This window comes from Balaenoptera borealis (genome assembly GCF_965194805.1).
Source record: "Balaenoptera borealis genome assembly, chromosome: 9".
NCBI lineage: Eukaryota > Metazoa > Chordata > Mammalia > Artiodactyla > Balaenopteridae > Balaenoptera > Balaenoptera borealis.
In genome coordinates this window covers 12114921-12139134 of record NC_138873.1, presented here as the reverse complement: position 1 = coordinate 12139134, position 24214 = coordinate 12114921, and the positions used below count along the sequence as shown (strand labels likewise).

Here is a 24214-nt window from a genome sequence, read left to right as displayed (position 1 = left end):
ATGACACTGGGGCCGCCTCTTTTAAAAACAGGCTGTTCTGGTCTCTGCCAGGGATGGAGATTTGAGTTTATCTTTGAGAGTAGGTTTGCTTTAATTGGGCCCTTGGTTATTCTACAGGGAAGCGACCCTGCTTTATAATGAAGATGACCCAGCATAACTTCCTGATGGTCCCCCAGCCCCCTGGCTCCTCCCCCTCAGCTTTCTTTGCTGATCCAACCCCATCTCGCGAGAGTTCTGTCTCTTTCCCAGTCTATCCCGCAGGCATCTCAGCCAGGCCCTGGGTGAGACCGGATTACTCCGGGCCGGTTATTTCTCTGTCTTCATCTCCAGGTTCAAACTCTGTTCTGAACACTAGTCTTGTATATTCTCTGCATACCCTTCCCAAATATATCCTCCAGTCTCTTCTCCAGCCCCCCACCCCGCAGCTACACTGGTGCTTAAAACCTTTCAGAAGGTTCTTATTGTTCAAAGGATAAGATCCAAAATTCTTAACATGCCAACAAAAGCATGCATGACTGGCTTCTTTGCTTCTTTGGCCTCATCTCTGGCTGCTCTGTCCTTACTCCCTTCCTTTCCAGTGGGCCCAGCTCTGTCGCACCTCAGAGCTTCAAAGTCACCATTCCCTTTACTTGGAATGATCTATCCAACTCAATCATCCTTCAGAGCTCAGCTGGGCCCCCTCTAATCCCTTAGAGCTAGGTTAACTCTCATTATATGCTCTGCATCTTTAGCAGAGACACAAACAGAACTATTTGTAAAATGATTTGTTTACTATCTGTCTCCCTCAGATTGTAACGATGACACAGCTTATATCCCTACTGCCCGGTACAGTGCCAGGTGCTGAGTAAAGGCTCCGTACATGGATTAATAACTGAACGAGCTTCGGTGTTGGGGGCTAATTTCACTTTCTAATCATGCGAATGTTCGTCTTGACTGCAGACAGAGCTTCATCTCTGCAGGTTATTTTTATTTACTGGAGTGGCACTAAGACTGAGGGTGTGGAGACACTTTTTCTCTCCCTCGCTAGGCCCTGATGGCATTGCGGCCTGGACCCCGGTCGGGGGTGCACACTGGCGCCCTGTATGGGGCTTGGACTAAGGAGAGAGAGCCTCTGGATGGTTTCGCCTCTTTGGGACCATTATTTGGTTTTCGCTTTTTTCTTTTCCCCTTCTGTAATTCCCTTCCGTTTCCCCAGAACGTCTGGTCAATCTGATGTGAACTGTGACCTCACAACTTGGTCACAGCCGTGCAGTGAGAAGCTAGGCGAGAAGCTAGGCGAGGAAGAGGCCACGCCTCCCCCTTAGGGCAAAACTGGGGGAGAAAATGCTAAGAGGCAACTTGCAGCAGGGGGAGCAGGAATCAGGAACGAAAAGGCCAGCGGAGGGAAGAAGGGCCAGCAGGGCGAGATTTGGAGAGACCATGCAGGCATATTTGGGGAGGGGAAGCTGGACAACGCCTGGACTTTCTGAGGTTGCCCCGTCACTGACTCATTGCCTGTCAGCTGCAAATTCATCCTTTTTGCCGTCTCTGTAAAAAGGGATCTGGGCCTTTTATGTAATTTCCCTTGCCAGCTGCCTCGTCGTTAGCTTTGTCAGTACAGGGTGTGGGGCAGAACTTGCAGGAGGGCAGAACCCTGCCTGCCAGCTGCCTTGCTTGGCTGGCTCCTGCACTCCGAGGGGTTTCTCCAGCACCAGGATCCTGCAGTGCAGGGCAGTACCCAGGGGCCGCCGGCTTCTTCTGGCACCCCTCTTTCTGGGTGGCTTTGCAGCGAACTGCTTCCGTGAGACACCTCCCTCTGTACAACTTTCCCCACACCCTAGAGGGTAGATTTCCAGCAAGTTCCACTGGCGTGATACCACAGTGACTTCCCTGGCACTTAGCGAACCATAGCCGTGCTCTCCCCAACAAGGTCTGGGTCTCAGCCTGGGGTAGGGGAAGGCTTATCCTTGGGTGCTCTATCTCGGCCCCAGGGGTAGTGGCTGCTTTAAAAATCTTTGTATCTGCTGTTCCTGTTTTCTTTTGCATTCTCTTTACTTCTAACCAGTCAATCCCTCATTGCTCCAAATCCTGTCATAGTTAATAATTCTTTCTATTAAACTTTTACTGCTTAATTGCTGTGTGGTTTCTCTCTTCTGATTGGATCCAGACTGATACACATGGAATGGGGCTCAGACTCTGATTACTTATCTATCAAGGGAAGGTGTCCCTTGAAGACTGGGGGAATTGGAGACATTTGGATTATATGTCCCAAGTTTGTGCAATGAACATGTTACTTGTATAATCAGAAAAAACAAAAACAAAAAAAATAACATTGTGAAACAGCATGAAAAAACATGATACAAGAAGCAAGGGTGAAAAACATATAAAGAAGATCCTAGGGTGGTAGCTCTGTGCTAAGGGGAAAAAGCTCCTTAGAGGAGGTGACGCTTGAATTGGGAACTGGAGGGTGAGTGGAGTGGGAGGCATTCCCCGAGGCACCACCACGTGTGCCCGAGTGGAGACAGGACCAGGGAGAGCCTATGTAGTGGAGAGGCGCCAGTGTGGACAGAGCCTGTGGCAGTAGAAAGTGGAGAGCCAGGTCTGTCTGAACAGAGCAAACCCTTGAGGCTTCATTTAAAAATTGTAGGTGTGTGTGGGAAAGTTGATTCCATGTGTCTTGTAGACTGCGGAATCGCCAGCTGTGGGAATCTTCCTGGAAGGTCTCCAACCATCTCCAGCTTTCTGGGAGTTTAACTGAGGAAGGGCCCTGGCTGTTGTGCTCTGAAATTCACCTCTGGGTTTGTGTCCAAGGCCACACTTCCCGTCTGGCTGCTCCCAGCTAAGGACTGGTAGAGACACGGATGCTCAGGCAGGTGGGTACCAAGGAGAATTGGGCCCCCTGTGATGGGTAACTTTGGGTGTAGGACTCACGCATGATCTTCCTGAGGCTGCAGGGAGGCTGGGGTGTTGCTTCCCTCTCTGCTTCACTGGGATCAGACTCGCGCGAAGCCTGGCCCTCTGGAATCCCCTGGCGTTTAATCCCACAGCCATTTCCCCTAAGAAAATTCTTCCGTATCTAGTCCTGTCTTGGCGCCTGCTCCTTGCGGGACCCACACTAGCACACGAACTCTTCCCCCTTCCCGCTCCTCTCTACGGGACAGCCTTTGTAAAGGCAGGCACCGCGATGGTGGGAACACAGCCTTCACTCCCGCTTCTCCCGAGCGCCCTCCCCCTCCCCATCATCCGGGCCCTCCGGATTCCCCAGGTTTCTCCAATAAACCCTGCAGCTTCCACCTGGGAAGTCCGAACTCTCCTGGACCCTCCGGCTCCTCCATCTCTCTCCTCTCAGGAAGGTTAGGAGGCGAGCAGTCTCTCCTGCCTGCACGAGGCTCCAGATTCCGCCTGCTTCTGTCCTTAGTGGTACCCGAGCAAGCGTCTTCCCACTCTCAGCTCTTCGGGGAAGGAACTGGACCTTACGCACCGCATCCACGATGGCAGGCAGAGCGCCGAGCTCATGGCAGGCGCTTACTCGAAGCTCGTGGAGTTCTCGGTGTCGGTTAGTTGGGAAGTCCTGGAAAGAAAGCGCAGGAGGCTACGGCGGGGGACGTGGGCGGGGGACGCGGGCGGGAGCGCGGGCCGCCCCGGGAGCCGGCGATGGGGTCGGGGGCCTGGCGCGGTGGGCGCCGCGGGGGATGGGCGCAGGCCGGCGCGGGGCCGGGGGGGGGGGGGGAAGACTGCTGATGGGGGGATGGGAGGATGGGGGATGGCGGGGGTGGGCTGGGCTGGGCTGGGCGGCGGGGGCGGGGAGGAGGCGGGCCCAGCGGCCGGGGAGGAAGGTGCGGCCGCTCTCGCCGCCACAGGCGCTGCGCGCGAGGCGAGGGGTAGCGGTGGCGGCCGGAGGCTCAGCGCCCGCGGGGGACGGAGTGACCCTGGCAACTTCTCCAAGTCGGCCGGCGCCGCCCCGTGTGCCCCCGGGACCCCGCGGGAACGGCCGTGTCGCCGGCCGGGGCCCGGGCGGGTGCCGGGCGCTCCACCCAGGTAAGGGGGCAGGCGGGGGCCGAGGCCGGACCCTGGCTCGGGGCGGGCGGCCCACCTCCTCGGCTTTGTTCGCCGCGCCCTCCGGCGCCTGCCCCGGGCGTTGAGCCGAGGGTTGCGGCTGCGGTCGCCGAGCCGGCACAACCCGGCGCCGGGTGGCAGCTCCCTGGCGCGTCCCGGACCCCCGCGCAGCCTGGCCGGGCGGAGGAAACGCTTTCCAGATCGCCGGCCCTCGCGGTGCCCCTGGGCCCGCCTGACCCCCGCGTTCGGGCTTCCGCGCCCCGAGCCCGGTCTCGTGGGTGCAGTGGCCCAGCGCCCTGGAAGGTCCTGGGGGAGCGGATCCTGCGCCCGCGGCTCAGGTCGCCGAGCCCAGGGGTCCCCCAAGCCCGGGGCCACCGGGCGGGAAGGGCAGGAGTCCCGCCGCTGCCCCCGCCCGGCTCTGCTCCGAGGGGCCCAGGTGCCAAGTTTCTGGGAAAGCCGACACGTCGTGTCGCAAACGGATCATATTTACCAAAAACAGTTTAGAAAGAAAAGAGGCCATTCTTCCAACAATTGACGGCCGGCAGCCGGCGTAAAGGTACGGGGTGGGGGGTAAGATTGCACGGCGTCGTTTCTCTTTAAGAAACGGTGAAACTTAACATGATGAGCTTCCATGCGTCTTCATACTTTTTAAAATAACAAAATAGGGTAACTTTACTTAATTGGGGGGAGGGGAGGCTGCTTGGTCCTGACGATAATTCCCTTCGCGTCGCCTCTGCGGGGACCCTGTGAGAGACCGCCTGGTGACAGTTGTAATCTAGGCAGCCTTGCGTCGCGATAAGACCTTTATTCACTATGTGGCCAAGGTCTTGGGGTTCTCTTTTCATGCTTATTCACCCGTTCTACCTCGCGTCCCTCAAATGCCGCTGACATAATTATTTTAACGGACGGCACCTGGTAATCTCCAGTCCCTCTCCAGTAGATTTAAGCTGGAGGGTCTACTAATAAAAGTTTCTAGTCTTCCAAGTTTCTTACAGGTGTAGACCATACGCTATAAATATTTCAGGCCTAAGCTCAATAAAAAGTGTCAATTTCTGGTCTTATCATTTGAGCATAACCAATAGAACGTGTGTACGTACACACTTAAAAACCTTTTCTGGTATTCTTTAAGGTTTTTATGTTCTAAAAATGTAGTATCAAGATTGGTGCTGTGCTGAAAGCAGACTTCTTTTCCATTGGATTTTACCTGCTCAGCTTAGAGGGTAAGACTTGTTGCTTTAGGGAATCAGAGCCCCTAATTACCTTGTGATTGGTAAATGTGAAAAAACAGGGCAAGGTATAATCGAAGAAGAGTTTATTATTCACAGCGGCAAAACGAGCCCCTAACGATCTCCGAATCCGGTTTCGACACCTTAATTTGCCATATAAAATGCTTCATCACCTGGCCCCTGCCTGCCTTTCCAGCCTCCTCTCCTGACTCTTCCCCAGGTCTCGCCTCCCCCCTCCCCCTTACACACGCACACGCACACACACACACACACACACACACACACACACACACAGCCTCATCAGACTCCTTCCAAGTTGTCATTTCCAGACCCCTGTCTGGAGTGAATGAGCATCATTCTGTTTATACTGTTCTAGCTCCACTTGCCCATCTGTTGATTACCCACACGTCCTTCACGTGTCAGTCAGATACATTCTCTAGCAAGCTCTCCTTCCTCATTATCACTCGGCAGTTGAGCTCTTTCTTCTCTAGTGGTCATCGTCTCTACTAGAACGTGATTTTTTTTTTTTAAACACCGCTGGCCATGCCACCTTGTAAAACTGTGAGTTGTTCACTGCACAAGGTCATCCTGTCCAGTGGGCAAGTGGAGGCTGAAATCCACTTTACACTCCACTCACCAAGCCCCTGGTGCCCTCCTCTCCCCTGGAAGGGGCCGCCTTTTCTAATTTATCCAACTCAGCACCCATCACAGAGACTGACGGAGCAGGAGCTCAGTTAAGATTCCTTGAATGAGAGAAAAGAAAGCACCGTCTCTACAGACGTCTAGAAAGAAGCCGTAGTTTAGGGGCAGATTCTTCGCCTAAGTCGGGATATAGGAATGTGCTTTGGTTTGCTCTTACGTCTGGCTGTTCAAGTGATTCTTGAACAGCCAGACGTAAGAGGTGTCTTCTCCTTGATTACAGGGAAGAATCTGGGGATGTAAGTTCATAGGTGGGCGTCTGAGATGTATGCCAGCACGTGGTGGGCCTCCTCAGCTGACTGCCTTTCAAGGCTCTAAGGTTTATGCATCTAATCATGATTTGATGTGAGAGATAAGGGTATAAGACTCTTAAAAGTAAGGCCATCAAGAGCTTTGCTCACATGAACATGTGTTACTACATTGGTTGAAGTGCCATTTTGTACACAAGCACCAGTCATCCTAAAGTGACATATCACAGAATTAAAAAAAGAATGTCAGAAAAGAAGGCGTTGAATCTAATTTATTTAGATTCTTCAAATGAGATCGGCATTTTAAGATTGCAGTTTACACATTACAGAAAATGCAGTTTTTATGTGGAGGCAGTTTGCAAGCTCAGTTGGCTGTAAGGTTCTTAAAAATGCTCCAAACTTGTATATAGTTTAAAACTTCTAACAATTTGTGGGCAATCTAGAGATATTTGTCAAGCTAAAGTCTATATGTGGATCATCTCACCAAAATTTATAAAATGGTTGTATAAAATCGTATACCATTAAACGTCAAAAGAACTTGACAATTGTATGGAATCCTGGACTCTCTAGAATTCATAGCATAGAATAACTTTAAAGATAATATGAACCAATTTTCCCATTTTATAGGTAAGGAAAGGTAGTACCAGGGACCTGTCCAAGGTCACAGAGCTTAGGTAGGAGCTTAGCCAAGATGAGCACTCAGATTCCCTGGCTCTTAGTTCATTGCTTTATTTATTCAAGTGCTTCTATGTATTCAAGCTTCTATATGTTCCATTGTTGGCTTCAGTTGGGAAATCTTGAAGGTATAGACTAATTATATCTCAGGGAAAGGGAAGATTCCCAGCACCAAACACAATGCCTTGTGTGAAGTAGGCAGGTGATAAATATTTGCTGAATGAAGGAATGAACGAACGAGCCAGTTGAAAGCTTACTTACTTAAAGTAATTATTTGATATAGCACAAACCAAAGTCCTTGGAGTCCATTATAGTGGAATTTGGCCTATGTGTTTGTATTCCTTAAATGCAATAAAAGTGTTAGATAAACTTGATGGAAGAGTTGGGTAAGAAATGTTTTCTGTGCTTCCCTGGTGGCGCAGTGGTTGAGAATCCGCCTGCCAATGCAGGGGACATGGGTTCGATCCCTGGTCCGGGAAGATCCCACATGCCGCGGAGCAACTGAGCCCGTGTGCCGCAGTTACTGAGCCTGTGATCTAGAGCCCGCGAGCCACAACTACTGAGCCTGCGAGCCACAACTGTTGAGCCCGCATGACACAACTACTGAAGCCCACATGCCTAGAGACCGTGCTCTGCAACAAGAGAAGACACCACAATGAGAAGCCCACTCGCTGCAACGAAGACCCAATGCAGACAAAAATAAATAAATAAAATAAATAAATTTATTAAAAAAAAAAAAAAAAAAAGAAATGTTTTCTGTAAAAGAAGCCAGAACTCCTGACAGAGAGGCATCAGTAGAAAAACTCAGGATATGGAATCAGTAGGTTTGTCCACAGACTAGCCTTGATTCTGCAAGCCTTGAACATCACCAGCCTGAATTTCTTCCTGTAACCTCCTGAGTCGCAGAGTTGTTAGAAGGATCGGATGAGCTCACATGTGTGAAAGCACTTTGCAAACTTTAGAACACTGAAGGGTAACAAGAGTTAGACAGTGTGGTGGGAAGTGCCCCCCAGGCACTGTGTTGGCTTTCTGTATGCATCACCCCATTTATTCCTCTGAGTAGAGCAGCAAGGCTCTCGTGGAATGAGGAGGAAACCGAAGCCTAAACAACTGTCCCTCCACATGGAACAGGTATTTGGTGACCCCTAAAGTGTATTAAGTATCTTGAGTCTCTGGACTCGAGTAGGAGGACTTTCTTCAAGTGGAGAAGAAAGACAAGTGACATAAAAGCAAGAGATTTGCATTTTCGACCAGTCCCTCTTTAGAGTGTGGTGAGTGGATTTAAGAAAACAAGACCGGCAGAAAGATGGTCAGTTGTAATCGTGCGGATGGTCAAAGGCAGCTGGACTGGGCAGTGGGAAAACACAAGGGGACGGAGTCCTGAGATCTGAAGGAGGTGGGATGGACTTGGCGAGGAAGAGTGTGGTGGGCGAGGGGCAGTGGATCCAGTTAAGGATGTTCACAGACCTCAGCAATGCAGAAGGTGAAGGCTGGGGACCTGCGGGGGCCCCTCACCCAAGTTCACACAGTTAGGAAGTTGCACAGCTGAGATTCACCCAGGTCTGTCTGACTGCGTGTTCCTTCCTCTCTCCCATTCTGTCTCAACTGTTAGCATGTCTCTAATCGTAAATGAATCGAGGATTTTAATAAAAAAAACAATGTAGAATTTGAAAGCTTTTATGAGTTAGTTCAGAATTCTAAGAAAGAACAAAAAGTGCCCGATCCGAAGCCCTCCCACAGACTGAGGTCAGGAGACATAGGCTGGTGCTCAAGAAGTTTCCCTGCCAGGAGCGTGTAATGTATTTCCTATCTTGGATTCCGTCTGGCCTGGGATCCAGCGCACTCCTCTCCAGGCATTCCATCCAGCTGGAAATGGGTCTGCTTCGTTTCCATTTAGGAGGTTTGCAGATTGAGTAACAGACTCTGGACTGCAGCTTTCATTGTGTTTTCGTGGTGTTGGATTACAAGGTTTCTTTTAAGTTCACGGTTAGATTTCTGAATGTGTCTCTTGGACATGGTTCTTTAAGAGTTCCCATTACTAAGTGATTCCTTTGCATTGGGAATCGGATGGAAAACTAGAATTTTGTCATCAGTAGTTTGGGAAATGGCATATAGAAAATAAGCTTGGAAATCTTCTCAAACTGGTAAAAGTTAAGGATTCCCCAAATCCTTTAAAGTGCCTTTAAAATATAGTGATGAATTTTTGTGCAGTATTTTGTTATCATTTTTAAACAATTTTATTATTTATTTTTGGCTACATTGGGTGTTCGTAGCCGCACGCAGGCTTTCTCTGGTTGCGTCGAGCGGGGGCAGGCTTCTCCTTGCGGTGGCTTCTCTTGTTGAGGAGCACGGGCTCTAGGTGCGCGGGCTTCAGTAGTTGCGGCTCGTGGGCTTAGTTGCTCCGCGGCATGTGGGTCTTCCTGGACCAGGGCTCGACCCGTGTCCCCTGCATTAGCAGGCGGATTCTTAACCACTGCGCCACCAGGGAAGTCCCTGTTATCATTTTAAAAATTCAAAATAGCTTTTTGTCTTGTAAAGAGTGTTCTGTGCCTCAGGATTTACATCTAAAAGGAGGGTGACAGCAGTGCTTTCCTCATAGAAGATTATTTGGAGAATTGAGAAATTAATGAACTAATTAACATAACGTGCTTAGGACCCTACCGGCCAGGATGAGAGTTCAGGAAGTGTTAGTTCCTCCCTCCCTGTGGATCGGAGCTGGCTGTGTCAAATTATGTAAAATAAGGATGGTGAGCAGGATGGCGCTGGGAGTTGGGCTGGCAAAGTAGAGGCCGTACTCCATTCCTTTTCCATTGCTTTGCGCTGTTCTCTCTGTCCTTCCCTCTGATGGTTCTTCCCTGTTTGGTCAACTATTCATCATTTTTTATTGAGACTCAGCGAAGCCTTTCCTCTGAGTGTGAAGCACTCTTTCTTGTGCTTCCAGGCACTTTGTCCTATGTGGTCTGTATCAGTTGTGGCATTCATCGTGGGATATTTAGTTGTGGGCAATTTCTCCATCACACAGGGAGTGCTTTGCTTATTTTCTTTTTGTACCTCTTCCAGAGCCAGCATGGTGCCTTAGTGGCTGTTCTTAATTGGTGGTCAATAGAATGCAGAAAGTGCTCATGGAAATTGTTTTTAAATTTCTACGTGTTTGAAATTGTTTCGTGATTATGAAGTTGAGTGACCCTTTGCCAAATATTTGACTCTTTATCAATAATAAAGTGCTAAAAAATAAAGGTTTCTCCATCTGAAGTGTGGAGTAGTAGCAATATCATTATACTGTGTATTAATCTAGACTCTGGTCTGGAATATACCTTTTACTCACTTGGCAACTTGGCTAAGCATTTGAGGGCCTTAGATTCTTCAGGGAGAAAATAAAATTATTCTCTAATGAGTGCCAATGTCTTCTGGCAGCTGAGGCATCAAATTCTTCTCATTAACCTTCCTCTTCAGGCCTCATGCCTGGGCTTGGTTGATAGAATAACAGTCACATTTACCCTTACCACTCTGGATAACCATGAGGCTGGTTTAAAATGGATTTTATCATACTTTCATAAGAGAGCATTTATACATATGAACAGAAACCAAGGAAGAACACATCCGGAATACACTGAAATGAATTAAGTTATCCTGTGTGCTGGTGGCATTTGAAACTTGTGGGATCAGTACCTACCGTATGAAAACATGAAGCCTTGATGAATGTTAGCCAGATCAGAAACCAAAATATTTACCCATTGAATGGGTCCATTTTGAACTTTCCCTCTGGAAGATCCTAATCATTCTATGAAACAGTCATCTGTAATAACTCTCCCTTCACAACTGTCTGTTGAACTTCTCATTGGGAAGTGCACTGCATATCATGTGGGCAAATAACTTCATTTTACATAAGATGTAAAAGAAAATGAGAAATACCATGGACTGGATCCATTCATTATGTGTACACCAACCCCTGCTAGCAGGTCACTTCTAAAAAAATCAGAATTTTATTATTATAACTGGAGAGCACTGGTTTCCTCAGCCTGCTAGGCTCATCTTAAATGTCATCCTTCTGAAGCTCTCCCTGATCTTCTCCTAACCCCTCATTTTTTCTTGAAATGTACCGCTCTGTCCTCACCATTCTTGGGGTTCATCTTCTGAATGGCTGCATTGCCCACACAATGGTTGTGTATGTGTCTGCATCCTCCCCTGCCCCCAGTTGGATTCCTTATTAACTATATAAAAGTGATCATTCCATAAGGTTTGCTGTTCGTGGTGTTTGGGGACACATATGACTTTTATCAGTGCCTTCACGTTTTTCCATTCTGATAGGCAACAAGGAGTTAACTATTTGAAAGATGTTTGTATGTGTTTGATTGGATTGTTCTTGGTATTTGTCCAGTCAGAGGTAATAATCCAAGTAGTCAGGATACTGTTTTGGAAAGAAACAAAACAAAACAAAATTGGAGTTCTGGGTTTTGGGTAGATTTAAGAGCTCTGCATTTTGGGTAGTTTTGCCAAAAATAGCTGTGATCTTGAACAAAACATGACATTGTCTCTGGGTTTCCATTTCTTGATTTGAACTTTGGTGGTCAGGGGAGTCATATTGGACTAAATGACTTTTAGGGACCCTTTCAGTTACAAAACTCAATGATTTTGTGCAGCAGTAGGATATAAGAAAGCAGAAGAAAAATTTATAAAAATTTAAAAGTAGTGTATTTACAATATGCTATTAGCTCACTGGCATTTGAGCCTTACTAGATGACAGATAACCACCGCCCAACACTAGTAAGGAGGGCAGTGCTGGTGAACGTGTAGGGTCTCGGTAAATCCAGAATATGTAATGAGACATTGCTAGGAGGTAATTATCTGTGATCTTGGGGGCTGTGGACAGTATGGATTTCAAGGCCTCTGGAACTGCGTGGAGGGGAATTCAGTGTTGAAATAGAAGAATGCCTGGGGAAGAAACTGAAGGAAGATCAGTGCTGTATTGGAGGTGGTGAAGGGAGAGCAGGGCAGGCACAGAATAGATGTAGCACAAAGTAGCCATGTAGACTATATAAAAACAGAGTAGCCGTGTAGAATAGATGTAGCACAAAGTAGCCATGTAGACTATATATAAACAGAGTAGCCGTGTAGAATAGATGTAGAACAAAATAGCCATGTAGACTATATATAAACAGAGTAGCCGTGTAGAATAGATGTAGCACAAAGTAGCCATGTAGACTATATATAAACAGAGTAGCCGTGTAGACTATATATAAACAGAGTGGCCGTGTAGAATAGATGTAGAACAAAATAGCCATGTAGACTATAGGTAACCAGAGTAGCCGTGTAGAATAGATGTAGAACAAAATAGCCATGTAGACTATATATAAACAGAGTAGCCGTGTAGAATAGATGTAGCACAAAGTAGCCATGTAGACTATATATAAACAGAGTAGCCGTGTAGAATATATGTAGCACAAAGTAGCCATGTAGACTATATATAAACAGAGTAGCCGTGTAGAATAGATGTAGCACAAAATAGCCATGTAGACTATAGGTAAACAGAGTAGCCGTGTAGAATAGATGTAGAACAAAATAGCCATGTAGACTATATATAAACAGGGTAGCCGTGTAGAATAGATGTAGAACAAAATAGCCATGTAGACTATAGGTAACCAGAGTAGCCATGTAGAATAGATGTAGAACAAAATAGCCATGTAGACTATATATAAACAGAGTAGCCGTGTAGAATAGATGTAGCACAAAGTAGCCATGTAGACTATATATAAACAGAGTAGCCGTGTAGAATATATGTAGAACAAAATAGCCATGTAGACTATATATAAACAGAGTAGCCGTGTAGAATAGATGTAGAACAAAATAGCCATGTAGACTATAGGTAACCAGAGTAGCCATGTAGAATAGATGTAGAACAAAATAGCCATGTAGACTATATATAAACAGAGTAGCCGTGTAGAATAGATGTAGCACAAAGTAGCCATGTAGACTATAGGTAAACAGAGTAGCCGTGTAGAATATATGTAGCACAAAGTAGCCATGTAGACTATATATAAACAGAGTAGCCGTGTAGAATATATGTAGCACAAAGTAGCCATGTAGACTATATATAAACAGAGTAGCCGTGTAGAATAGATGTAGAACAAAATAGCCATGTAGACTATATATAAACAGAGTAGCCGTGTAGAATAGATGTAGAACAAAATAGCCATGTAGACTATATATAAACAGAGTAGCCGTGTAGAATAGATGTAGAACAAAATAGCCATGTAGACTATATATAAACAGAGTAGCCGTGTAGAATAGATGTAGCACAAAGTAGCCATGTAGACTATATATAAACAGAGTAGCCATGTAGAATAGATGTAGCACAAAATAGCCATGTAGACTATAGGTAAACAGAGTAGCCGTGTAGAATAGATGTAGAACAAAATAGCCATGTAGACTATATATAAACAGAGTAGCCGTGTAGAATAGATGTAGAACAAAATAGCCATGTAGACTATATATAAACAGAGTAGCCGTGTAGAATAGATGTAGCACAAAATAGCCATGTAGACTATATATAAACAGAGTAGCCGTGTAGAATAGATGTAGCACAAAGTAGCCATGTAGACTATATATAAACAGAGTAGCCGTGTAGAATAGATGTAGCACAAAGTAGCCATGTAGACTATATATAAACAGAGTAGCCGTGTAGAATAGATGTAGAACAAAATAGCCATGTAGACTATAGGTAAACAGAGTAGCCGTGTAGAATAGCTGTAGCACAAAGTAGCCATGTAGACTATATATAAACAGAGTAGCCGTGTAGAATAGATGTAGAACAAAATAGCCATGTAGACTATAGGTAAACAGAGTAGCCGTGTAGAATAGATGTAGAACAAAATAGCCATGTAGACTATATATAAACAGAGTAGCCGTGTAGAATAGATGTAGAACAAAATAGCCATGTAGACTATAGGTAAACAGAGTAGCTGTGTAGAATAGATGTAGAACAAAATAGCCATGTAGACTATATATAAACAGAGTAGCCGTGTAGAATAGATGTAGAACAAAATAGCCATGTAGACTATAGGTAAACAGAGTAGCCATGTAGAATAGATGTAGAACAAAATAGCCATGTAGACTATATATAAACAGAGTAGCCGTGTAGAATAGATGTAGCACAAAGTAGCCATGTAGACTATATATAAACAGAGTAGCCGTGTAGAATAGATGTAGAACAAAATAGCCATGTAGACTATATATAAACAGAGTAGCCGTGTAGAATAGATGTAGCACAAAGTAGCCATGTAGACTATATATAAACAGAGTAGCCGTGTAGAATAGATGTAGAACAAAATAGCCATGTAGACTATAGGTAACCAGAGTAGCCATGTAGAATATAGAACAAAGTAGCTATGTAGAATATATGTTGAACAAAGTAGCCACATAGAATATATATATAAACAAAGCCACATAGAATATATATAAACAAAGTAGCCATGAAATAGAATATATGTACAGCAAAGTAACTACATAGAATAGATATAAACAGTAGCCACATAGAATATATGTAGAACAAAGTAGCCATGTAGACTATATAGAAGAAAGGGGCCACACTGGGTCCAAGGTAAAGCTGTGTGAGAATGTTGGTAAAATCATGACACTGCTGAGTCTTAATATGACAGACTGTGAAGAGGATCCAGAAGAGAATTTAGAGATAATGGTCAAGTCTTGTTACCTTCACTTATAGATGGAGAAAATGAAGCCAGTGATGGGAGTTCTCAACCTTGAATTTGCATAAATATCACTTTGGGAGCCTGTTAAAATGCAGGTTTCTGAAAGTCACCCTGAGATGATTCTGGAGGTCTAGGGTGCAGTTATTCAGGCACACCAGGTGTGGCTGGTGGCTCTTTGATTGTACATTGAAAAACTCTGCCCTTCAGGTGAGACTTGCCCTCTTAGGACACTCAGCTTGGACAGGAAGCGTGCAGAGCCGAACCCAGATCTTCTTTCCCACGTCTTTCTGCCCAGGATCCCCGTCTGAAACGGCTCCTATAGGACTGTGAGAACGTAACCATGTTAATTTTTGCCGGGGATGGGCAAGAGGTTTGGAGGTTAGCTACAGAGAAATGCAGCACAGTTTTCCTTATTTCAGACTGATCCATGATTTGTGGTTTGACAGGCACTGTTTTTAAAAAGAAACATCAGGTCCCTAAAGAAAAAAATTGTTAAGTATATTAATTATAAGCATATTAATAGTGAAAAGCAGTAGGGAAAATTTCAATCTACATAGAAACATCTACTTTGCAATGACTATGAATGAGGAGGCATTTCTATCTCTTTGGTAAGTCATTTCCTAAGAAATACTAACAGGCAGTGTTTTGCTTAGTTGTATTTCAGCTTTCCATGTAATTGGAGTTTTAAAATGACTTGTCTTTAGAAATTTACAGATGTCACTAAATTCAACTGTAATAAGTTCCACCTCAGTCATTAGTGTAAATGTGTGAGGAAATTGAGTCCAGAAGGGTGGTTGGCATTGCTGGGGTCTTGGTGTGTGTTGAGAGGAGAATGTCATTGTAGTGTGGAATTTTCTGAAAACCTATCTGTCACAGAAGCTAAATTTTGATGGCTTGATAAGTCTCACTAGTTAGAAAATTCACTAAAACTTGAATGGTATATACAGAGTTGGCAGCCAGCATTTGGAATTTTCAGCAAATCAGTCAGTGGGTAGTTCTGAAAGTGGATGGGCGCATCCACATTTTGTTGTCAACATTAAATAACACCTCATATAATTGTCCTGTTGTCTAAAGGAGAACCTTTAAACATTTGTAGAGTGCATTAAAAATTCTTGAATAATTTCAAAGTGTAAAAGTACATTTATATTTGTGTGCAGTAGAAGAGATGACAAACTTTAAAAAAAATTGTAAATAGTGGTGATACAGACATGAGGGTTTATAGTCATATGCATATTCAAAATGTGGTCCCAAATCACAAACTGTGCTATATTCCTTTAATAGTTATATATCAGTAAGCATTCTAGAACAGAATAACCTTTAGAAATCATCTAATTCAACCCATTTTTCAGAAGAGAAGCTTGATGTTTTGGGAAAGTTAAATGACCTGCTTTAATTCCCCATTGGAAGAAGTTAATGGTAAGCAGAGTGAGTCCTACATCCCAGAATTCTTTACTCTAGACTTTTTCTCTGTGCTTAAAAATTAGGAGGACTTGGGGGCTTCCCTGGTGGCACAGTGGTTGAGAATCTGCCTGCCAGTGCAGCGTACACGGGTTTGAGCCCTGGTCTGGGAAGATCCCACATGCCACGGAGCAACTAGGCCCGTGAGCTACAACCACTGAGCCTGCGCGTCTGGAGCCTGTGCTCCGCAACAGGAGAGGCCGCGATGGTGAGAGGCCCGAGCACCGCGATGAAGAGTGGCCCCCACTTGCCGTAACTAGAGAAAGCCCTCGCACAGAAACGAAGACCCAACACAGCCATAAAAAAAAAAAAAAATTAGGAGGACCTGTTAGGAGGACTGCATCAAAAAACCATGAAATGTTGGGCTTCCCTGGTGGCGCAGTGGTTGAGAATCTGCCTGCTAATGCAGGGGACACGGGTTCGAGCCCTGGTCTGGGAAGATCCCACATGCCACGGAGCAACTAGGCCCGTGAGCCACAACTGCTGAGCCTGCGTGTCTGGAGCCTGTGCTCTGCAACAAGAGAGGCCGCGATAGTGAGAGGCCCGCGCGCCGCGTTGAAGAGTGGCCCCCACTTGCCGCAACTAGAGAAAGCCCTCACACAGAAACTAAGACCCAACACAGCCAAAAATAAATAAATAAATAAATAAAAACATGTCAATTCATTTAAAAAAAAAACAAAAACCATGAAATGTTTTAGATTTTCTATGGGAAAGGAAACTAAACCTATGAAATTTTGGAATTAGCAAAGGCAATAACAACTTCTTAGCTTGTGTACTTTAGAGCCTGCCCAGAGGAATGTACAACTTTACATGGAGAGAATGGCCTACAACTGGAGCTTATTATGTGGGTTACAACAGATTGTGTCATCTGTGCAAAGATAAATAGACCTTTTCCTAATTAGGTGTGAGTGGGGGATTAGAGGGTACTGTATACGTTATATGAGCTGAAAGGAATCTTAGAAGCAATCTAGTTCACGCCTTTATTTTGTGTAAGAGGAAACATAGCTTTGTCCTGCCTTTCTGTTATAAATAACTGTGATGTTTTTGATAATAATTGTTTTAAAACAAAAAAACTGACATCTTTAAAGTGTATCAACTTGTATTATAAACAAAATAATTATAAAACAGATGTCCATGAAATTCAAAATATATTTTGGGCTTGATTATATCCAAACAGTGGAAGAAGTTAGTCATGTGTCTACAAAGATGGTAGTTTGGGGCCTACGATTGACTTTCTATTGGAAGACAATGGGCCATGCTTCCAAATGCACCCTCGATTATAAGGGCAGGTACCTGCAGCCTTGCAATGACAGCATCCAAGAAAAGAAAACTTACTGTTTAGTCAGATAGAAATCATGCTTAAATTGTGGTCTGAAGTCTGGTTCTCAAGTCTGTGTCTTCGCTGGATTAGTGTGTGGGTTTCTGCAAGTACATGCAAACAGGTAGGAGCTTGGGTGGGGTGGGTGTAGGGAGATGCTCCTTAGAGATGAAGAAAGCTCTACCTATCAAAGCATTATTATTGCAAGGTATTCCGTTATCCCAAGTAAATGAGCAAATCCTGTGGCAATGTTTATGTTCTTTGTTAGCCAATCACACTACTCATATTACTCAATTCGGGAAATTAGCTAAAAGGCTGCTTCTTCCTCATGTACACCTTGCCCTGCCCCCATTCTGCAAGCCTCTCCACTTTAGTGTATCCTTACTTTTCAAGATGAAGGTTCATCTCGTGAGTGCTTAATAAAGACTAGTTGAAAAGATTTTACTTCATAAAGGAAAAGTGAGTAACGGGTTCAAATAGGTTGATTTTAACAGTAATGCCTCATAGTTTTTGATGTTGAAGCTTCATGTAATTTCTCATTTGGCATTCTCAGAAATTGTTAAAATCGCATGAAATTGAGATGTGGCTTATAACTGATAGCTAGCCTGCATGGTGCCTCTTCCATGGTTATTTTGCAGAAGGTCAGCAAGTTCACCTGTGTAGATGGCTGACCTATGCCGCGAACCGCACAGAGTTCGAGGTGCAGCGAAATCAATTATCAAAGGCTGGGGTGAGCAGTAGTCATGTTCCTACTTACTCTGAGGTATCCGAACCAGGTTTTCCTGGAAAGAGCTGTCTCATGGTTTAATAATCCTCCCGTGTTTCATCACTTTGTCACTTTGGTCCTCTTTTCAGTGGGTATTGGTCACTGACTGTCCAGGGTACCACGATCCTGGTTTTCTGGAAACAAGTTTCTTGGCATTGCTCAGCCCTTTTGAGGTTTAACCTCTAAAATGCTAGTAAATTCTGCTCTCTTGAATTATTCTTTGAAAACATGGAAACTTTTTTTTCCACATCTTTATTGGAGCATAAATGCTTTACAATGTTGTGTTAGTTTCTACTGTACAACAAAGTGAATCAGCTATATGTGTATATATCCCCGTACCCCCTCCCTCTTGAGCATCCCTCTAGGTCGTCACAAAGCACCGAGCTGATCTCGCTGTTCTATGCAGCAGCTTCCCACTAGCCATCCATTTTACATTTGGTAGTAGAGTCAATGCTACTCTATCACTTCATCCCAGCTTCCCCTTCCCCCCGCCCCATGCCCTCAAGTCCATTCTCTATGTCTGCGTTTTTATTCCTGCCCTGCCGCTAGGTTCATCAGTACCACTTTTTTTAATGCCATATATATGCGTTAGCATACAGTATTTGTTTTTCTCTTTCTGACTTACTTCACTCTGTATGACAGACTCTAGGTCCATCCACCTCACTACAAATAACTCAATATCATTTCTTTTTATGGCTGAGTAATATTCCATTGTATATATGTGCCACATCTTCTTTATCCATTCATCTGTTGATGGACACTTAGGTTGCTTCCATGTCCTGGCTATTGTAAATAGAGCTGCAGTGAACATTGTGGTACATGACTCTTTTTGAATTATGGATTTCTCAGGGTATATGCCCAGTAGTGGGATTGCTGGGTCGTATGGTAGTTCTATTTTTAGTTTTTTAAGGAACCTCCATACTGTTCTCCATGGTGGTTGTATTAATTTACATTCCCACCAACAGTGCAAGAGGGTTCCCTTTTCTCCACACCCTCTCCAGCATTTATTGTTTCTAGATTTTTTGATGATGGCCATTCTGACTGGTGTGAGGTGATACCTCATTGTGGTTTTGATTTGCATTTCTCTAATAATTAATGATGTTGAGCATCTTTTCATGTATTTGTTGGCCATCTGTATGTCTTCTTTTGGAGAAATGTCTGTTTAGGTCTTCTGCCCATTTTTGGATTGGGTTGTTTTTTTGTGTGTGTGATATTGAGCTGCATGAGCTGCTTGTATATTTTGGAGATTAATGCTTTGTCAGTTGCTTCGTTTGCAAATATTTTCTCCCATACTGAGGGTTGTCTTTTCGTCTTGTTTATGGTTTCCCTTGCTGTGCAAAAGCTTTTAAGTTTCATTAGGTCCCATTTGTTTAGTTTTGTTTTTATTTCGCTTACTCTAGGAGGTGGGTCAAAAAGGATCTTGCTGTGATTTATGTCATAGAGTGTTCTGCCTATGTTTTCCTCTAAGAGTTTTATAGTGTCTGGCCTTAAATTTAGGTCTTTAATCCATTTTGAGTTTATTTTTCTGTATGGTGTTAGGGTGTGTTCTAATTTCATTCTTTTACATGTAGCTGTCCAGTTTTCCCAGCACCACTTATTGAAGAGGCTGTCTTTTCTCCATTGTTTATTCTTGCCTCCTTTGTCAAAGATAAGGTGACCATATGTGCGTGGGTTTATCTCTGGGCTTTCTATTCTGTTCCATTGATCTATATTTCTGTTTTTGTGCCAGTACCAAACTGTCTTGATTACTGTAGCTTTGTAATATAGTCTGAAGTCAGGGAGCCTGATTCCTCCAGCTCTGTTTTTCTTTCCTAAGATTGCTTTGGCTATTCGGGGTCTTTTGTGTTGCCGTACAAATTGTAAAATTTTTTGTTCTAGTTCTGTGAAAAATGCCATTGGTAATTTGATAGGGATTGCATTGAATCTGTAGATTGCTTTGGGTGGTATAGTCATTTTCACAGTAATGATTCTTCCGATCCAGGAGCATGGTATATCTCTCCATCTGTTTATATTATCTTTGATTTCTTTTTTTAAAAAAATTTATTTATTTAATTTATTTATTTTTGGCTGCATTGGCTCTTTGTTGCTGAGCGCAGGCTTTCTCTAGTTGTGGTGAGCGGGGGCTACTCTTCATTGTGGTGCATGGGCTTCTCATTGCGGTGGGTTCTCTTGTTGCACAGCATGGGGTCTAAGCATGTGGGCTTCAGTAGTTGTGGCGCACGGGCTCTAGAGCACAGGATCAGTAGTTGTGGTGCACGGGCTTAGTTGCTCCACGGCATGTGGGGTCTTCCCGGACCAGGACTCGAACCCGTGTCCCCTGCACTGGCAGGCAGATTCTTAACCACTGCGCCACCAGGGAAGCCCGTTAGTTTTGTTTTTAATTCTAGTGATAGACTTTTTAAAAAATTCCAATAACTTTCTGACATTTTTTATTTGACTAAGACTCGTATTAAGACACACATGAGATGGAATGACATAGCATAATATTGAATAGAAAGTATCTAAATATATTTTAGGAATGTAATTACCTCTCCGCTAACTGTAGGATTTAGCTTCAGAAATGCATCATGTGCTTTCTGGATTATTTCTGTGCCTTCAACATAATATGTGCTTACTGTGAATTTATGGAGGATGCACTATTAAAATTTCTCTTTTAAGTGTTAAGTGTTATAGTTTACATTTGATCAGAAGGCCTGGGATAATCCTTGACAAGGTACCAAACATGGATTTTATAATATATCTGGTAAATAAAAGAAAGAAAAGTTAAAAAAAAAAAGTATCTAAATATATTGCATGTAGCAAGGATATTGTTTCTTGAAACTTTTTAGTTTAATATATATTTGTGTGTATATATATATATAAATATACATATGTACACACACAAACATATGGATGTATATAGGGATGTATATATATGATATAGATAGGTAGGTAGATAGGGAGATATATATATAGTATTAGTTAAAGTTCTTCAGAAAAACAGAATCAATGGGATGTGCCTATATACAGAAAGAATTCTGTAATAAGGAATTGGCTGCATATGATTATGGAGGCCAGCAAGTCTGAAATCTCAGTGTGGGCAGACAGCCTGGAGACTCAGCCTGGTTCAGATGAAGTTTGCAGGCAGTCTGCGGGAGAACTCCCTCTTGCTCCGGCTGGTCTTTTTGTTCTTAGTCAGGCCTTCAACTGACGGGATGCGGCCCACCTACATTATGGAGAGCCATTTGTTTTATTGACAGTGCACCGATTTAAATGTTAATCTCATTCGCAAACACTGTCCAAGTTAACAAATAAAATGCATCATCACATATAGGTATACTAAGCCACAAGGCAAAATATGTCTCACCTGTCAAAGTTAAATACACACATCCATCTATATATATAGGGATAAATATCCCTCAGTATATAGGGATCTCTGCACACTCGCACAGGCGTGTGCGTGCACCTGTGTGCATATACACATGTATATCCATTCTAGGGATCTCTCTCTGTGTGTCTCTCTCTTTCTGTCTCTCTCGATATCTCTAGAAAGGTTGGTAGGTAGATTAGATGGATAGATATGGATGGATGGATGGCTCTAGAATATCTCTGAAGCAGAAACATTTAGCTAAAGCAGAGGTTTTCAGTCTGGGGAGAAGGGTCTTCTTAATCACCTGGGGAGTTTTTCTAAAATGTGTATGTATGTGCTGCAGCCCTTTTTTGTTTCTCCTTTAAGAATGAATCTTAAAAAGGGCTGAGGGGGAGGGGAGATAGGAAGTAGCAAACTGTTTTTTGAAAAAGTTTGATGGACTGAAGTGAAGACAAGACTGGCGCTCTGAGAGCGGACTTTTAGGTGTTAACCCGCAGGTGGGAGGTGATGTGCTCTTGGAGGCTCTGGGCTGAGGTCCCTGAGACCTCAGGAGCTTGGATAGCCAGGCGTGGTACCTGATGCTTCTGGAAGTTGACAGACACTGATGTTTGCTTCGCTCTTAACCATATAGAAACAAGTGCCACTTTACCAGCCCTCCACACGTTACCTAGATGTTAGTGTTCCTGCTAAGGGACTGAAAATACAGTTGACCCTTGAATAACATGGGTTTGAACTGCGCAGGTCCATTTCTATGCAGATTTTTTTTCAATCAGTGTGCACTGCAGTACTGCACTCTCTGCGGTTGGTTGAATCCGTGGATGTGGGACCACAGATGGAGGGCTAATGGTAAAGTTATACAGGGAGTTTCGACTGCTTGGGGTTGGCGCCCCTACCCCTTGGCTTGTTCAAGGGTCAAATGTGTATGTGATGATCATACCTACGGTTTCTCTCAGCCTGTGCCCTCTACTCCTGGGATACCCAAGACCATCTTTAAAATTTTACAATTGTGTTAGTATAATAAATCTCTTGTGGACTTCCCTGGTGGTGCAGTGGTAAAGAATCTGCCCGCCGATGCAGGGGACACGGGTTCAATCTCTGGTCTGGGAAGATCCCACATGCCGCAGAGCAGCTAAGCCTGCGAGCCACAACTACTGAACCCACGCACCACAACTACTGAAGCCCGCGCACCTAGAGCCCATGCTCCGCCACAAGAGAAGCCACCGCAATGAGAAGCCCACGCACCGCAATGAAGAGCAGCCTCCGCTCGCCGCAACTAGAGAAAGCCCGCGTGCAACAACGAAGACCCAACGCAGCCATAAATAAATAAATAGATAAATAGATAGATAAATAAATAAATAAATAAAATCTTTGGAAATGTTATAAACATACCCTTTGAATCACAGGTGACCAACTTTGTTCTGGGTGGAGTTTCCCTAGAGATGGGGCCTGGAGGATCTGGGAGATACTGTTATACTGTTTATATACATAAATCAACAGGTTTTCCATTTTCTTAAGCCTGGGAAGGAGGTTAAAGAAATTAATTAAATTTGGAAGCAGTTATTTTCAGGCCATATTTGTGTTGGGTGAGCACTTCATGACCTCCTTAGATATTGCAGGTAGCCACTCAATTTGTAAGACGTAGTTGTCATGAAGGGGTGGGAGTGGCATTGTGGAACTGACATTAGTTAGAAAACCTTTGGACAGGTGATCATTTAGTCTGTGCCTCATCTGTTGAATTAAAAGCACTCTCTCGGACCTGACCATAGACCTGCTGCATTCTGAGTATCTCAACTTAAGATTCAAATGAACTGAATTGAGACTGTGTGGCTTTTCAGATTTTCTTATATTAAAATGATTGGGTGTGAAATATTTATTTTGAAAAATGTAGGTAGTCGTCAGTCACTCCCAGCGCTGGACTGAAATGGCCTATCTTCAGAGCATCCTTCCTTGGGTCAATTGATCCTTCTTCTCAGAGGTGTGTCTGACAGTGGTTTACCTTATGACTAGTACATAATTTAAACATGTGCTAAGCATAATTTTAGTTCCTTTGGGATCACCCTCAGTTTTTATACCTTATCTGTCTCTCTGAAATCCATTTAATTACAACTGTTTTGATATTCGGCCAAGTCACTAAAACCAGTGAACTCTCCCTGGGGAGACAGTAAATTTTTGATTGGCATACCAGTAAAAATGGAATTCTTCTGCAAACAGACACTTTTTCAGGATTATTCTTATATATGCATGGGGAAATTGGCAGCCCTGTGATACTTTTGGAGGGGTTCTGGTGGGTAGCAAATGGTGCATAGCTACTGTGTGCTTGGAAAATGTTAACAAGAGGCTCAGCTTTTCTGAATGTGTGTTTTGGCTTTTTGAGATAGCTTCTATGCAGGAAGAAACTTCTTTTAAAACCAAATGTAGACTCTGGACTTGCTCCAAGTGGAGTATTGTAAATATATCAAAGCTGATACTGTACTGAATTTCTTTATAGAAAGAAAAAAAAGGAGTGGTTAATAAATAACATAGTGTTTGAGTAGAGCCTGCAAATTCAAAGAGATCATCTTTTCTTCTGGCCAGTTTATTACAAATGTTTTATGTTCGTCCTTTCCCCTGCCCCCCACCAACCCACCCCCTATATCATCCTGTTCACTTTCTACTGCACAGATCTTCACCTGAGGGCCACAGTTCTCATCCTGTTCTTTACTGTGAGATTTCACTGAGGAAGAGGAAGATCACA

General features: G+C 44.0%; 1 protein-coding gene across 1 annotated transcript in view; it reads left to right on the top strand.

The window, feature by feature from the left end:
- The window catches only part of TIAM2 (TIAM Rac1 associated GEF 2), a 236727-nt gene that overhangs the window by 3888 nt on the left and 208625 nt on the right, over window positions 1-24214 (top strand). The gene's annotated exons all lie outside the window — the stretch shown is intronic.